Raw genomic sequence first — 13,115 nt, 5'->3', positions numbered from 1 at the left:
TCTCTCTCTCTCTCTCTCTCTCTCTCTCTCCCTCACCTTGTTGCCTTCAGATCTGGATGTAGAACTCTCAGCTACCTCTACCACTAATGGATTAAATCTTTGAGTGTAAGCAAGCCCCAATTAAGTGTGTCTTCTTTTATAAGAGTTGCTGTGGCCATGACATGTCTTCACAGCAATAGAACACTTAGACAGCTTCAGTGTGTCATTCTCAGGATAGACCAGGATCCACACTTTTTCTATTTCCCCAACATCTTGGTCCTTTCTCTGTGTAGTTCCTTATCTATGGTCTTTAGCACAGCATGCTGTGTGCTCATTTTGTGTGTGTTACCATCATAATCTAGGTGTTCCTCAAGGGCATGGGCAGATAAATGGCATATTTTGTTTATAATATCAGTGCCTAGTACAGGACATGGCACAGAAGATGACATTGGTAGTTCAGAGAGTCTTAATTCCTTTGATATGTACACACCTGTCTCCTTTTGGTATAAAATTCTAAAATAACAGTCGCCATAAAGGGAAGCAGAAAATGGGAAGTGGAGAACATCCAGAAGTGTTTGAGGGAAACTCTGTGATAGGGTTTTGAGTATGATCATGAACACTGTGACTGTGTTTGTTCACACAGACTCCATGTCCTTCCAAGAATAGAAGGCCACAGAGACGGTCCATGGAAAGAACAAAGGGGAGTGTCTTGAGAGGGAATGTCTGTAGCCTGAGAGCAAATGGTGGTAGTGCTAGAATAGACTCTGCCCTGTATAACTCCTGCTTAATTAATTTCTCCACTTTCACACACTGCATTATCGAGCTAAACAGTATCATTTCCCCTTCAAACTGTGAGCATGACTTCTAGGCCATAAACCCCTCCTTATGAGTGATGTCACTTGTGCTCTTCAACAGCCCAAATGGCTTCTATGTTATTTCAGGGCCAGGCCAATCCTGACTCCCACAGGCCTTATGTTTACCTCAGCCACTCTCCTTAGACCCTTATATTGAGAGTTTCTAAGTCAACAAGAAGCCATCTTATGAATGAAGCCATGTGTACTTTTCTAAGTCAACAAGAAGCCATCTTACAAATGAAGCCATGTGTACTTTGTTAAGAACTTCAGTGTAAACGTATCTTAAGCTTTGTTATACTCATGGGGCTAATTGTTACCTTGATCCTTTTTCCAAAATTGTGCTCTGCTTAAATATGGCTGAAGTAAAATGATCTGGCCCAGATTCTAGAAATCTTGGTCCAGCACTAATTATAATAAAATCAGTCTGAGCCAAGTTTCATTCTTTCTTTGTGGTTTGTTTTCCCCTAACTGTTGTAAAGCCTGCAGGGAATCTGAAGGGCCCAGCTTTAAATGAAGAGCCCAGCTTAAGACTACAAACTCCATTTTGCTTTCAGACTCCATTTTATAATTACCATGTTCTCTTAAACTCAACTACTGGAAAAATCTCAAGTTGTTCTAAAAACCATGTCACCCTGACAACAATCATAGTTTCCCCAGGCAAATAGACACCCCAATCCTAACAGCAATCAATTAGTACTTAAGGGAAAAGTACCCAATGTCTTAAAATAGATTAATTAACCTAGCAACCATTGTTTATACCAAGTTAAAATCATTACCAGTCAATATAAGTGCACCAAGCAAATGTCAGCCAATCATATAACTGCCAAATTGAAAACTCCCCCACCCTATAACCATGATAAAAAGGCAATGCTTGTACCAGCTCAGTACCTTCCACACCTTTCACTGTGCTGCATAGGTTAGAAGATCTGAATTACAGTTTAAATACTTTTTTGCTTTTACATATGAGTTAGACTCCTGATGGTCTCTGGTGGTCTGTGGAGACCTCTAGTCCTGGACATAACATCTGGAGGCTTGTTCAGGACCCCCATGACACTCCCCTCCCAACCAGGACTCCTGACCCGAGGAGCAGAAGATTGATCGATAAGTGTGCTTTAGATAATGTTTGTCTAAATGTTTGGCCATTTTTGTTTTAGTAAATCTATATACCAGTAAACTAATAATTTAGTACTACTACATGGGATTTGAGCAGATGCACTGGACCCCCACGACAACAGGGGCCAGGAGACTTCCTTGACCCACTGGTAGGGAACTGGATCCCTCTTGTTTCTTTGAAGAGACAGCAGGTTAAGCCTGCCATATGTCAGTTAGCTGTCTCTCACTTTTGCTTTTGATATTGTGCGCAGATAGACATTAGTGTGTCTATGTTTCTTTAGTTTATTTTATTGTATTTTGTTTTTATTTTTGAACTTAGGATAATGGGACAGACCCAGATCTCTTTGATACTTTTTTTTTGGGACAGATTTAAGGACTTTAAGATTAGGGCCAGAGACTTAGGGCTAAAAGTTAGAAAGGACAGATTAGGGAGGGATGGCCTGATTTCCAAGTCAGATGGCCATCTGAGAGGACCTGGGACCCCTTCACAATATAGAAAGTCAAAAATGTCATCTATAGTTGGCCTAGTCACCCAGACCACACCCCCTATATCATCAACTGGCAAGACTTCGTAGACAACCCACCAGACTGGGTGAAACCACTACTCCTTCCAAAACACATCCTTAAAGCAAAAAGAAGACAAGACAGAGAAACCTAAACAAACTTGCTCTGTCTGTCCTGTTTTGCAAGATAGCAAGGATACAGATAGAATTCTTTTCCCTCCTCCCTCCTACCTGAACTGGCCACTGGTTGCATATGCCCCACAGCCAGTGCTGGAGGGGGTTAACGTGATGGCAATATCAGGAGAAACAGAAAGGGCAACTGCTCCCTTATTAACCCTCCACATACTAGGGGTCATGTTGCTAAGGAACAGGCTAACACAAAACGCCTGACACCATAGTGTTCCTCCCTTTTAGGGCTACAGGAACCCCCCCAGATGACCAGGGGAACCGACTGCACAATATCGACATTTTTTCTACCAGTGATTTATATAATCGGAAGATGCAGAATCCCAAATTTTAGAAGAGGCCAGGCCCTTATAGATCTTTTAGATTCAATAATCTTTACCCACTAACCTACTTGGGATATTTGTCAGCAACTGCTACAGATTCTCTTTATCACAGAAGAGAGAGAAAGAATTATTAATAAGGCTCAGAAGTTAGTTCTGGTCAAGAACAGGGCCCTTACTACTAACCAGTTGATTATTGACACTTCTGGGATTACAGCATGGTTAAAGGTAAGGAGAGGCTCTGTGTCTACTGCCAAACTCTAATGGGGGCACGGGGCGGGCTCTGGGTGGCTGCTTGCTACCCCGCTAATTTGGCTAAGATAGATGCTAGATGGGGAGACAGGGAGTCCCATGCAGCCTTTCTAGAAAAAATTGTGACAACATTCTGGACTTACACCTGGATAGACCTGGAGTCACCAGAGAACAAGTCAACGATGATGATGGCCTTCACCAACCAAACAGCACCAGTCATGAAGAGTAAGTTTCAAAGAGAGTTACAAAGAGTAGATACAAGAAAAGTTCCTATAAAAATGTTGGAAAGTAAATAATAACAAAGAGTCTCCTGAAGACAAAACAGGCCTGATTCAATGCCAAATAAATGAGGGATTTGGCTAAAATCTTCCTGGCCACTGTACCTGACATGAATGTGGAAAACAATGACAATGGCGACATCTAGTGGATGACAAAGATAAGAGGCCATCAAGAACAGATAAGCCCTGGCTCAAAATCAATCAATCAATCAAATCAATCAATCAATCAATCAATCAATCAATCAATCAAAAAACCCAACCAACCAAACAAAAAACCCCCCCAAACTCACAAAACTCCCCAATGTACATATTGTAAAAGATAAGAAATTAGATCAAAGATTGCTCTAAGAACCCTCCAGAAAGATGTCAAGCACAAGTGCTGAAAATAGAACTAAGTGACAAGGGGAGATGGGGTTTGGGCCTCCTTCCTGAACCTAGGGTAACCATCAAAGTGGAAGGGAAGCCTATCAAGTTTCTAATAGATACAACATTCAGTCCTCATAGAGGCGCATGAAAAATTGTCAAACAAAAAGTCATGGGTACAAAAGGCTACAGGCATGAACCAATACACATAGGTTATCCCAAAAATGGTAGACCTAGAAGAGGGCTGGTTATCCCGCCCTTTTAAAATCATGCCAAATGTCCCTACCCTTCATAGAAGCAGGGGAAGGGAGAATGGGATAGGAGGTTTCCAGAGGGGAAACCAGGAAAGGGGATAACATTTAAAGTGTAAATAAATAAAATATCCAAAAAAAGATTAACTTGTAAAAAAATTCAAAGCATAAAACTAATCATATTTAGGGTGGGGCCTAGAAAATGCCAATTCCTTCTTTCCCAGTGAGAATAAAGGCCTAAGGCGGTGAGGGAAGATTTTTGACACATTAGGATTCACCATTTCCATTTATAAAGAAGTATATGATTTTTGCCAAGGAATTACACACAGCAGACTGAATCCGTTTTTAGTTTCTAAATCAACATTGGAGAGCTACCCAGTTTGGAACCATCTGTGCTGTGTTTTAGGTGAAGAGTCATCTGTAAATGTAAATAAATATTCTTGTTATTTCAAAAAAAAAAAAAAGAAAGAAATTGCTCCGACATATCCTCCAGACTACCCACCCGGGCATGAGAAAAATGGAGGATCTTATTCAACACTTGGACTTGATGATTATTCACCTAGAATCTTTAGTAGAACAAATTTCCTTCAAATTCCTCACCTACAAACTCACAGTTTCTAACGGATACAAGAGCTCAACATTCAGTCCTCATAGAGGCAGATGGAAAATTGTCAAACAAAAAGTCATGGGTACATGTGGACCATCAACACAAAGAAAGGGGCTCCCAACAAAGAGGAACTGGACCAGGTGCCCATTAAGAAATAGACTTTGCGAAGGTAAAACCATGCAAACATGGTAAGTCCTGTTTCTCACTTTTGGGCCCTACATTCTTAATAGATTGGTTAACTTTGTCAAAGACCAAGTCAATATTACACAACTCTTGGTCCTTAAATCTCAATATCAGTCATTAAAAGTTAAGACCATAGATACTGAGGTCCCTCTTAGGTACTTGTGAAAGGGGAATAAAGGGACCAACTTAAATGAAGAGCCCAGCTTAACATTACAGATTCTGTTTTGCATTCAGACACCATTTTATAATTAACATGCCCTCTTGAACTCAACTACTGGAAAAACCTCAAGTTGTTCCAAAAGCCATGTTACCCTGACAACAATCACAATTCCCCCCAGGCAAATAGCCACCCCACTCCTAGCAACAATCAATCAGCACTTAAGGGAAAATTACCTAATGTCTTAATTAATTAACCTAGCAACCATTGTTCATACCAAGCTAAAATCATTACCAGTCAATATAAGTGCACCAAGCAAATGTCAACCAATCATATAACTGCCAAATTGAAAAGTCCCTCACCCTACAACCATGATAAAAAGGCAATGCTTGTACCAGCTCAGTACCTTCCACACCTTTCACTGTGCTACAAAGGTTAGAAGGTCCTAACTCCAAGTTAAATAAAGACTCTTTACTTTTACATACAAGTTAGACTCCTGATGTCTCTAGTGGTCTATGGAGACCTCAAGATTAAGACATAACATCTTTGTGGATCTTTTTTTTCCTGCCTGTTGTAAAGCCTGCAGGAAATCATCACAATACTACACAGTGATAAAACTCAGTATCAATGTTCTTAATTCCTCAATAAAAAGACACAGACCAATAGATTGGATTAGAAAACAGGATCCACTTTTCTGCTGCTTCCAAGAAACACACCTCATCAATGTTACTTTGGCACAAACTAGAATTATCTGGGTGGAGAAACCTCAATTGAGAAAAGGCCTCAGCTGGGCGGTGGCGGCGCATGCACTTGGGTGGCAGAGGCAGGCGGATTTCTGAGTTTGAGGCTAGCCTGATCTACAGAGTGAGTTCCAGGATAGCCAGGACTACACAGAGAAACCCTGCTCGAAAAAACCAGAGAGAGAGAGAGAGAGAGAGAGAGAGAGAGAGAGAGAGAGAGAGAGAGAGAGAATTGCCTCCATCATATAGTGTTGGGAACCACACTAGCCCCATGTTCGGGTGGCCAAAAAATGTCACGGCCCGAGCAAAATGTTGAGGCCTGGGCCGACCCACGTTTGGGGCGGCCACTCTATCCCCGCCCAAGCTGCCGCTCTGGTCCAAGGGTCGGGGTTCAGCAAGAGAGAGAGTGAGGAAGGACTCGAAGAATGGAGACCAGACAGTGTGTTTCAATCCTGTTTATTCTTCAGTCTCTCTTCCTCTAAGTGTCTCTAGTCCTAAGTTCCTAGTCCCTAGTCCCTAGCTCCTAGACCCTCCAAGTTCCAAGTTACTTTTTCCAAGTTCTCTTCCAACTGCCTGCTATCTGTCTTCTCTCTGCTGTGTTTGATGTGTCTGATCTGTTCTGTCTCTGCCTTTTATATGTCTCACTTCTAAGCCATGCCTTTTGGTCACACCTTTAATCATGCCCTTAGGTCTTGTCTCTAAATCTGATCTCTAAATTACACTCTTAAGTCACACACCTTTAATCTCACACACCTTTAATCTCATGCACCTTTAATCTCAAAGTATCTAAACCAAGATTATCGGAGTGTGCTCAGCTGTTGTAGGCTATTGTAATCCAAGTCACATGTCAGGGTATATGGCTCAAGATGGCTGCAAAGCTGATAGCCGCTTTCTGCTAAAAGTCAGCCCCCAACAATATAGATTGTAGGCAAGTTTGCAGGACATTTTGATTAATTGTTTATGTAGGAGAACCCAGCTTACTGTGGGCAGTGTCACTCCTGGGCTGTTGGCACTGTGTTGTACAAGAAAGTAGGATGAGCAAGTCATGAAGAACAATCCAGTAAACCTTGTTTCTCCATGGACTCTGCTTCAGTTCCTGCTTCCAGGTTCCTGACTTAAGTTCCTACATTGATTTCTCTTCATTATGAACTCTGATGTGGAAATTTAAGCTAAAGTAAATCCTTTCCTCTCCAAGTTGCCTTTGGTCTTGGTGCTTCTTCACAGCAAAAGAAACCCTTACTAAGACCTGTAATAACCCTATAAAAAGAAGAGTCCCTTTCATTGGGCCATCTTCATGTATGTATGTATGTATGTATGTATAAATATTGTCTATCTATCTATCTATCTATCTATCTATCTATCTATCTATCTCATACTTTGATTGCATTTATTCTCTTTAACCAATTTCCCCTTCTTTCCTCCTCATCTCTTTCCTGTTCTCTAATAGTCACTGTGGTAGTTTGAATGAAAATGGCTTCCATAGATTCATGTGTTTGAATGCTTGGTCCACAGGGAGTGGCACTAACAGGAGGTGTAGCTTTGTTGGAGTAGATGTGACCTTATTGGAGAAAGTGTGTCACTGTGGGAGCAGGCTTTAAGGTCTTATACGCTCACGTCTGGCCAGTGTGACACAGTCTCCTACTGCCTGTGGATCAAGATGTAGAACTCTCAGCTACCTCTTCAGCACCATGTCTGCCTGCACACTGACATGCTTCCTGCCATGATGATAACAGACTAAACCTCTGAAACTGTAAGCTAGCCCCAATTAAATGTTTTCCTTTATAAGAGTTGCCTTGGTCATGGTGTTTCTTCACAACAATAAAATCTTAAGTAAGACACTGCTTTTAAATCTTTTTTTTAAAGGTGCTTTTTTCATGTCTGTTGCTCAGATTATTCTTAAACTATTTTGAACTCTAGTGATTTACCTGCTTTGGCCTTCTGAGTATGGCCTGGTAAGCCTCTGCCAGCAAGTCCAGTTAAAATGTAAGTTCTATCATGAAAAAAAGCTTGAGAATGGGAAAATAGAAGACTTAAAACAAAACAAAATCCAAACCATTTTTTCCCCTGAGAATTTTTTCCTTTTTGGTCTACTTGTGTCAACATTCTCTTCTATGGTACCTTGTATGTGGTTGACCATTGCAAGTGTTATGCCGTATGGTAATTAGAGTAGAAGACCGTCTTTTTTCTCAAGTCGTGAGGTCCATAGGGCTGCAACTGTATTTTCTGTTTTGTGATTAGTAGGGCTTGTCATAAAGTCAGTGCTTAGTGAATGCTTATGGAATAACACAAAGGGAGACTGAGATTGAGTAACCACTGGTACTGAGTACTGATATCGAGTAACCTCTGCAGCACAGAGTCATGGGCCCTGGGAAGGAACATCCACCATGCTGCTAGGGCTAGAGGGTTGACAGAAACTATTTTAGGTTGAGTACTAAGGGCCATTGTAGCATCATTGACTCAAGGAGATCAGTGTTGTAGAGAAAGATAAGAACTCTAACATAAATATATCCATATGCATTCTGAGGTGAAGGGGGAAGACCTCTGGGTTAAGGACATTATAATGGGGAATGGGGATTGTGGTGGTTTGAATAGGTTTGGCCCACATAGATTCATGTCATGAATGCTTAGCCATAAGGAGTAGTACTATCAGGAGGTGTGGCCTTATTGGAGTAAGTGTAGCCTTGTTGGAGAAAATGCATCACTGTATAGGTGGGCTTTGAGGCCTCCTATGCCTAAGGTCTTTCCAGTGTGGAATCAGAACTTCTTCCTGGCTGCCTGTTAAAGACAGTCTCCTTCTGGCTATCCTTAGATCAAGGTGTAGAACCCTCAGTTCCTTCTCTAGCACCATGTCTACCTGGACACTGCTATACTTCTTGCCATGATGGTAGTGGATTGACCCTCTGAAATGGTAAGCCAGCACCAATGAAATGCTTGGCTTTATAAGAGTTGTCTTGGTCATGATGTCTCTGCACAGCAATAAAATCCTAACCAAGACAGAAGTTGGTACCAGGTGTTGGGCTTTGGACGAGGTAACTCCATTTAACCTGTTACCTTCAGTCACGTAGGACAGGTAGAGGGTGTGACTAACAAGTCTCCACCTCCAGAGATTTAAATATTAATCAATTATCAAAAGGCCAGGGGCGTAGCTAATTAAGTTATTCCCTCCCCTTTCTCCCTTCTCTATAAGACTGGTCTCCCCTGGCTTTTGGCGGGGGAAGCGTGTACCAGTTGCGCCCATTCACCATGTCATGAACAATAAAAGCTTTGGAAAACCGGACTCCACGTGTCCATGGTCTCTCCGCCTGATTCCTAGCTTTTGGAACCCTGGAACCTTGCCGATGCAGCCGCCGGCCCGCCCACCGACAGCTGCGTGAATGTGGGATCCTCCGCTGGCTTCGTGGGAAGCCCTGATGCCGGACCGCCCTGAGACTCTGTCGCCGGACTCCCTTCCCCCCGCCCGTGAGATTTCTTCCCCACACCAGGCACTGGGGGATTTCTGGGTATTTGACCATGCTTGTGTTTGGAGAAATGTATTTTGGGACTTCAGAGTAGTAAAGCAGTGGAATGCTTTAAGTGGGGCTTAATGGGTCATACTAATAGGGACATAGAAGACTGGTGCTTAGAGCGATTTGAACTTTGGGGGTCTGGATCAAGAGATTTCAGAAGAGAAGACTCTTAGTATGTAGCCTAGAGATCATGTTTGTGATATATTGGTGACATGTGTGGCTGATTTTTGCCCTTATCTGAAGAGTCTGTCCGAGGCTAAGATGAAGAGATTCAGATGAATTATACCAACAAAGGAAATCTCAAAAAAGCCTATCATAGACTCTGTTCTGTGGTTCACTCTTATGAAGAGCATTTTGATCAAGTGTAGCAAACTGAGAAATGAAAAATACAAAATATATGGTTCAAAGATTAAAGAGACACTAGGAAATAGAATGGAGCTAAATCCTGTTTTTAAGGATATTGAATGAAATTAAGGGAGTAGTGACCTTGGGGAAAGATCCCATCCAGCTAAGCTTATTATTTATGTGTTCAAAGTTGAAAAAGGTATAGTTATTTCATGTTAGGTGTTAATATGACCTGGCTGTTGTTTTCATCTAGATATAAGGAGATATGCTTGTGTGTCAAATTGATAAGGGATGGATTATGATGGTTATACTTGGTTGTCATCTTGACTATATCTGGAATGAACTACAATCTAGAACCTATAAAGATCTTCTGAAGAGGAATTAAATAAAAAGAAGTGGTGGTACACACTTTTAATCCCAGGAGACAGGTAAGCAGATCTTCAAGTTCAAGGCCAACCTGGTACATAGCAAGTTCCAGGTTTTACAAAAAAGCTAAGGTCCAGGCATGGTGGCACACGTCTTTAATCCCAGAATTCAGGAGACAGAGGCATGCAGATCTCTGAGTTCAATGTCAGCTTAGTCTACAGAGCAAGTTCCAGAACAGCTGAGCTTAGACAGTGAATGAAAACATTGAAAACAGAAAGCTGGTGAAGATGTAATAGAATAAGGGGGACATGTTCCAGCCCCAGCAAGCCATAGAATTTGGCAGATTTGGTCATGTGACTCTGACTCTAGAGTCAAGAATAGAGTTACTGGGACAATTGATGCTGGTTACCTGGAGCTAATAAATTAGTGGTGATTAAGAAAAGACCAGCACCACTGAGGTGAAATCTTCTGGGAAGTTTTCCTTGAGAGCACAAAGAAGCTGTGTTCCAGAGATAGACCTCATGCTGGCAGCCAGACTTGGTAAAGCACAAGAATCACCCAGGTAGTACTGGTTTTGAAGGCATGAAGGTTCATGGAAGGCAGCTGAGGCTTGGCATTGTGAGAGGTTAGGAAAGGCCATTGGTGAAGGTGCAGTCTTAGTGGTAGTTGAAGGCCCAGGACCAAAAGGGTAGTGCAAAGAAGTTGAGGTTTGACACCATGAAGAAAGCCTATGAGAGGCTATTGGTGAAAGTACAGCCTAGTTGCAGTAGAAGACCCTAGCATATTGTAGATGCCAGTACCCTGGGATGACTATCAAGAATAGTATCAGCAGTGGAGCAGATTCAGCCAGAGTCTACAGTGCTACAGAGGGCAGAGCTGGAGAAGTGACCAAAGCCCTTTGGAGGATTTCAGAAGATCATGTATGGATCTTAGACACTGGAACAGAAGCTGTGAAGTGCAAGTTGCCTTGGAGACCCCAAGATGTTAGAGATGCCAGAGCCATGGAACACCTGCAGAGGAAATCTGCTAATGGAGTGGATAACAGCCAAAGAGAAAGAAGTGTGCTGTAGTTAACAAAGTAGAAAGGAGTTGACATTAGACATGTAGATGCAGAGATTGGAGTTTTCCCAGACAGTTTTCTGTCTTGATTTTGGTCCATCAATCTCTCACTATGACATTTTGGAATGGTAATGTATATCCTGTGCCAGGAGCTGTTTGCTGCTTCTCTGAAGGAGAGAGAGAGAGAGAGAGAGAGAGAGAGAGAGAGAGAGAGAGAGAGAGAGAGAGAGAGAGAGAGAAAGAATATCTGCCTGCCAGTCAGAGTCAAGGCAGGTCGGGGTCTGTTGACAGATTTTCTGGCCTGCTGAGGCATGGATCAATTAAGAGAAGGTTCACTTGAGGCTCAAGGTGAGGGTCTGAACAACTGTCCTTGTGGAAGGAACAGGGAGGCTTCTGGATGAGAACAAATGTCTTATGTGTATACTTCAGCAATTGTTTCTGTTAGCTTGTGGCTTTGCTTCCCATGGTACTGTGTAGTATAAAAAGGCTAAGAAAAACAAATGTGAGGCTGGCATAGTATTGACCTCCAGCCCTCCAATAGCTGTCTCTTGTATCTTTTTTTTTGCCTTTCCTATCTTTAATCCTTGCTCCCCTCCCCCCCCGAAGGCTGTTCAACTGTGTGCCAGCAGGTCTAGTACAATCCTGTGATGTTGGAAGTATGTGATCTGCTTTTTGATTTTGATTTTATAGGCTATTACAGTAAAGAGACTGCATGAAGCTCAGAAGAGAGTTTGAACTCTTCAACCAAAGTTCATCCTTTGGCTCTGTATGCCCCAGAATCAATGTATACTTTGGTTCCTAGTGTCGCCAGTGTGAAAGCAATAGAGGTAACTCCAGGCTCACACAGCTAGTTATGCTTTTATGTCTAGTCTGTCCTTGTCCTTATCAGGGGGTTCTGCTGGTTTGGGCAAACACTGTTTATCTTGGGAAGATTTGCTCGTTTCTCTGCAGTCTGTTATGTGAAACAGCCAATTCAGGCTTGTTGGGAGCCGACTTTTAGCAGAAAGCGGCTATCAGCTTTGCAGCCATCTCAAGCCATATACCCTGACATGTGACTTGTTTTTCAATAGCCTACAACAGCTGAAGCACACTCTGATATCCCACATATTTTGTTTTGCTGTTTACTGCCCCCAGCTGCAAGGTACACGTGGTATCCATGCCTGCAAGGCATGCGGTTCACGTGCTGTCCACGTGCTATCCACGTGCTATCCACGCTATAGACACCTGTAAGGCTTACGTCATATCCACACCTGCAAGGCACGTGGTATCCACGCGCCTACAAGGCACGTGGCAAAAGCCTATAAATACCCCAGATTTCCCTTCAATAGAGAGAATATGGGAGACAGAAGGAGACAGAGAGAGAGAGACACACAATAAATGAGACTTGATCAGACCCTCTGTCTTGTCTCCATTCTCACTAGACCCAGACCTGCGGAACAGCTCGGTTGCTACAGTTTGGCCGCCCAACGTGGGGCAGCTCGGACCTTACACAGGCTTGCTGCAAAAGTCCACACAGGTCCCAGTCTCTTCTCTTCTCTTCTCTTCTCTTCTCTTCTCTTCTCTTCTCTTCTCTTCTCTTCTCTTCTCTTCTCTTCTCTCTTCTCTCTCTCTCTCTCTCTCTCTCTCTCTCTCTCTCTCTCTCTCTGTCTGTCTGTCTTTTGTTTGTGGATCAGGTTGTGAGGTCTCAACTACTGCTATCTTGTTGACATGCTCCTAGCCATGATGGTCAAGAACTCCAACCAACCATAAGCCCCAAATTACAAATGGAGGTGAGGAGAATTCAGAGGTGTAGTCTCCTTTACCAGCAGATACACAGCTCAGACCAAAGATGGCTGCCACACCTTGAGGGAAGCACTGCTCACTGGTTAAATTAAACTATACTTCTAGGGTGGCCATATTGGCAAACACAACCACAAACCTGTTGAGCTCTTGACACTAGACGTTATGGACAAGTGTATAAGATTGAGAATTCACATCGTGATGGTGAGTGATAAAGAAATTGTTGGCATACTGCTAGGATTTGATGATTTTGTCACTATGACGTTGGAAGATG

This window comes from Arvicanthis niloticus, chromosome 6, assembly GCF_011762505.2.
Source record: "Arvicanthis niloticus isolate mArvNil1 chromosome 6, mArvNil1.pat.X, whole genome shotgun sequence".
NCBI lineage: Eukaryota > Metazoa > Chordata > Mammalia > Rodentia > Muridae > Arvicanthis > Arvicanthis niloticus.
Note: the sequence above shows the minus strand (reverse complement) of the source record.